This window comes from Brassica napus, chromosome A7 (assembly GCF_020379485.1).
Source record: "Brassica napus cultivar Da-Ae chromosome A7, Da-Ae, whole genome shotgun sequence".
Lineage (NCBI taxonomy): Eukaryota > Viridiplantae > Streptophyta > Magnoliopsida > Brassicales > Brassicaceae > Brassica > Brassica napus.
The window spans coordinates 5,774,546-5,779,818 of NC_063440.1; the positions used below are offsets into that span (position 1 = coordinate 5,774,546).

The 5,273-nt window shown below is 45.1% G+C and overlaps 1 non-coding gene across 1 annotated transcript; it reads right to left on the reverse strand.

Annotated features, from left to right (window-relative positions):
• Nucleotides 1-1,520: 1,520 nt before the first annotated feature.
• On the reverse strand, nt 1,521-1,627 carry LOC125576753. Its single transcript, XR_007315179.1, has one exon. It is a non-coding gene; the product is annotated as a small nucleolar RNA R71 (small nucleolar RNA).
• Nucleotides 1,628-5,273: the final 3,646 nt, after the last annotated feature.

Here is a 5,273-nt window from a genome sequence, read left to right on the forward strand (position 1 = left end):
GTCAAAGAAGGAAGAATTAATTTGAACATAGGGGATATCTCGATGACTTTTGATATGGAAAAACTGATTAAGCGACCCCTAATAGATGACCAGGCCTTCTACGTCGAAAAAGTTTCTGAGGATGAAAAAGACTCTTTCATAAACATGTTTTCAGACAACCCCTTAGAAGACACCCTTAACCACGTGGAAAATGAAATTTTCAGCATATCAGATAGGACAGACGATTACATGCGACTAATGGACGCTAGCATCGAAGTTGCAAACGTAGAAGAAAATGACGACTCAGAAGTTGTCATCGATCAATACCTACAAGATACCGTCGATCGACAACCTCCCTCGCAATCAAATTGGTCTAAGGATAAAGCACCAAAGGTAGAATTAAAACCTCTACCCAGCGGTCATAAGTACGCTTACCTTTATGACCAGTCCTACCCTGTTATCGTCAACGCCAATCTCACTAGTGGAGAACTTGCTTTATTGCTAAATAAATTGCGCAAGTACAGGAACGCGATCGGATATTCTCTCGATGACATCCCTGGAATCTCTCCCGATCTTTGCATGCATCGAATCATCTTGGAAGATGACGCTAAAACGTCAATAGAGCAGCAAAGGAGATTAAATCCGAATCTAAAGAAAGTAGTAAAAAAGGAAATTATAAAACTCCTTGATGTTGGAGTTATTTACCCTATTTCAGATAGCAAATGGGTAAGCCCCGTACATGTTGTACCCAAAAAGGGAGGTATCACAGTAGTGAAGAATGAAAAGGACGAACTCATTCCGACTTGCTGTTCTCAGACGATCCTGCTCATTTGGAACGCACCATCCGTAGAGGTCAACGTTCCACATCGCTCGACGCAACCACTTCGTCGTCGATCGATACGCACAACCAACCGTCGACCGACACCAGACCATTATCGTTGATCGATCCCAATCGTTCGACAACGATCGATACTACACCGCGTACGTCGATCGATACCGTGTCGTCAAAAATGGTAAACATTATTATTCTAACTCAGGACGAGAACGGAAACCTATATGACCAGGCCGGTCATCTGCGTAATGCAACATGTCAGAAAATAGATGCTCAGGGAACTGTAATCCCTGATGCTGATGCTACAGGAGCTGCTTAACCTGTAGATGAGGACGCTCGATCGAAAACACTGGCCGACTACAATCGCCCAGATGAGTACTATTCCAACAGATCAGCTATTCGACTTCTGGAGATCCAGAAGCAGAATTTCGAGCTGAAGCCTCAATACTACACTCTCGTGTTGCAGATACCCTACTCTGGGTTACCGCACGAGCATCCTATGGACCATTTGGAACGGTTCGAGGATCTAATCGCTGCTATTCGGATGGAAGGAGTTCCCAAATATTACCTGCTGTGCAAACTTCTCAGATACACGCTGAATGGAGAAGCCATGCACTGGCTTAGGCAGCAACCCACAGGATCTTTAACATCCTGGAGCGACATCAAGAATGCTTTCTTACGAAACTTCTTCGATGAGGCGCGCGCTGAAGAACTTCGGAACAAAATTTCCACATTCTCGCAGAAGGCTGGAGAGTCCTTCAAAGATGCGTGGATTAGATTTAGGTTCTTCCAGCGAGAATGTCCACACCATGGATTTAACGAAGTGCAGCTGCTAAGCACTTTCTTCCGAGGTCTCGCCTTACAGTATCAAATGGCCCTTGATACGGCGAGTGAAGGAAACTTCACTACTCGGAATCCGTTGGAAGCTGTGAGACTTATCGAAAACCTTGCTAACAGCAGCAGCACCAAAAACACTGACTCTGAACGGAAGAAGTCTGTAGCCTCTATCGGGAAGGAACAGATGGACGAAGTAAGAGCTAAGTTAGATGTGGTGCACGAGCTTCTTAGGAAGCAAGTCTGTTCAGCTGAAGGAGAAGTAGCAGATACCGAAGGAGAAGAAAATGTGAATTACATCGGAGGTACCGGATTCCAGAAATTTCGAAACCAGGGCGGAAACAGAAACTTCTTTGGAAATGGCCAAAGAAGTAACCAAAATTCACAATTTCAAAAACCCTTCAACAACAGCAAGAGCTACTCGAACTCTTACTACCAAAATCCACCACCCCAGACTCAGGAAAGCAAGATCGAAGAGATGCTTGATCGAGTACTGTTGGGACAACAACAAATCACTGTGGATTTCAACGGTAAGATAGACTCTGTCTACAACAATCTGAACACCAAAATCGAGACCTTAGGGACTCAGGTGAGAAAACTTGAAACCCAAGTAATTCAGACGGGCGAGACTATAAAGAGGCAAGAAGCTTTCGCTAGAGAGGCAGGAGCCGACAAAGGAAAACACCACGTAAATGCCATCATAGATGATGATTTCTGGCAAGTGGTGAGAAATGAAAAGCTTGAGGAAGGAGATTTCGAAATCGAAAGCTCCATGAGTCTCGGCGGATCCCAATGGTGTCGACCAATGTCGATGAACTCGCATCGATCGACAGACCATGATGAAGATCGATGGACGGATTACTCCAGTCATCGATCGACGTCGTCTGCCAAATCGACTAAATGCAATGTGGTTCGAATTCTAACTCATGAAGAATTCGCATCTAAGCATCCTCACCCATCCTCCCCTTTCTATGATAAAATCGATCGGTCGATTGAGCCAACCATCGATCGACAGAGTGAGTCCGACGTCGATCGTCACAACACACCTCCCATCGATCGACAGGCACCTCTGACATACCGAGTGCGGTTACCCTCAATCGATAATGATTACATCAACGCACTCAGACCACCACCTAAACCATTAGCAAACCCACCCGAACCAAAACCCAATGCTTTAAATAATTCACCAGAATCTGTTCAAGAAGAACAAGAATCTGAAGGGTGAAGGTTAAGGAAGAGAAAGGAGAAAATTCCTAAAAACCTTAAGAGGGAAGCTAACGATAAGGAGATGGATGGTTTCACTAAACAAGTCCTCAAAATCCCAATCGAAAAACCTTTTGATGAAGCTTACTTCACACACCGGTTGTGGATGTTCTTCAGAGAAACAAAGGTAACCGAGGAAGACATTAAGAGAATGTTTCATCAAGTCAGAGAGAAGATGAAACACATGATCACATTGACGAAGAAGAGTGATCCTGGGAAGTTTGCAATACCATGCGTAGTCAAGGGTGTTGAATTTCCCCATTCAATGTTTGACACAGAAGCATCAGTTAGTATCCTCCCTAGGATCATGGCAGACCAACTTGGTTTGACCATCGAACCCTCAACAGAATCCTTCACCTTCGTGGATCTTTTAGAGAAACGATCAGGAGGTATCATAAGAGATCTGGAGGTACAGATTGGTAATGCCCTTGTCCCTGTAGACTTTTCTGTCCTAGACATCGAGCTTAACTGGAACTCTTCACTTCTGCTTGGAAGATCTTTCCTAGCTACAGTAGGAGCCGTATGTGACATGAACAAGAACAAATTGTGTCTAACGCTCATAGACCCAAACATCCACTACGACCCCATCCGACCTAAGAGAAAGGTCATTAATTCTGTGGATTATGGGAAAGAACTCGGCTTCATTGGCGTATGCCATTGTGGAGCAGCGTATGAATCGGAGTACCAAACGGAGTACTCATAATCGATCGACACCTGTTGGGGTCAAAAACGGTTACGACAAATTTAACATTCAAAACGTCCGAGGAAGAAAATAAGAATTTCTCCGAAGAGTACTTTTCGAAATAGATTCTTTCTTACGTAAAAGCTTTACGGAAGAAAGAATCGAGATGTCCGACGAAAGCTCGAAAAGGGTCGCTACGTAGCGACCGAGCGATCGTCCTGCTTGGTCGCTACGTAGCGACCGAGCTCAAGCTAGGGCTCGGTCGCAACGTAGCGACCGAGCGATCGTCCCGCTCGGTCGCTACGTAGCGACTGAGCTCAAGCCAAAGCTCGGTCGCTACGTAGCGACCGAGCACTCGTCTCGCTCGGTCGCTACGTAGCGACCGGGCTCTAGCCAAAGATCGGTCGCTGTGTAGCGATTGAACCTTTCCGAACATCGATACGACACCAGTTCTTGCATTCTCGTCAAACCTTCGAATGCTATCTCCCGAAGACCGTAGCAAGCTCAGTCCATGTTTTCCGCTATTCCGATTCATCAATCAAACTTCGCGGATTAGAAACCGCGGAAAACTCGTAGTAAACGTGTCGAGTCGGAAGACGGCCCAAAGGGACCTAAAACACGACTCGAGGCCCATCCTACGATTTTTCCTAACCAAAAGCCCGTAAACCACAGCATGGTTCACGCTTGGCCCACGAGGAAGGATAAATGTCAAGTTTCCGCGGATAAATACGGAAGTTTTGAAGATAATTGTGAAGATCGGGAAAATGGAATATCTCCATTTTTATGCTATGACGGCTTAAAGGCAGAAGAGTAAAAGCGTAAACCGACCTTGGAGCTAGTATATAAGGAGTCCTAGGCGAGGAGCAAGAGGGGAGGACTTTTTCAGAGAAAACTTAGCACTTAGAGCAATTTAGGCAATTTTCCGTTTTTGTTATTTCGAGATGCGACTCAATTAGGTTTAGCCGTCTTAGGGTTGCTAGAACTAGCAATCTCGCCGACAGCTCTCGAGCCCAGGCTTATACCTTGTTGTAACGCTCATACGCAGATTCGGAATAAGATCTACTTTGCTCTCTTTTCGATTTCTTATTTTTATCGTTGTTATTCTCGTGTTCTGATTGCTTGACGTGTGGTAATTAGCAGATATCCGGGTCCTCTGGGAAATTAGGGTTTTCCTAGTTTCTTTATTTAAACGGAAATCGACAGTGTGAATTTCGGTTCCCACAACACCCCAACATTTTCATCGATCGATTCCAATGTGTCAATGGTGACCGATGACCGCAACAACACGTCACTCGACGTAATGCACCCACTTGACCATTTCGCTTCACCAAAACATTGTTACCAACATTTTGCCTTCCAACCTCCAAGCAAGAGAGGACATGATGATTATTCCATAGGCAGTTGGGCAGACAGTGGTTTCCATGAAAGTTTTGCAGTTGACACTGTAATTACTTTACCTAATGAGGAACATACCGAGGAATACGATGAGGATTATTGGAAAGAACGTGCAATAGAAATGTCTTTGTAGGATGAAAGACTTGAAACACATAAGTTCACCAACATGTTTCCAACATCCTTCGCCGCTGTGCACTCCACATCGGTCGATACCCACCCTCGTCCAGCAAAACAACCGCTCACATCGATCGACACACGTAAAGGAACATCGATCGATATTCGCGCCGC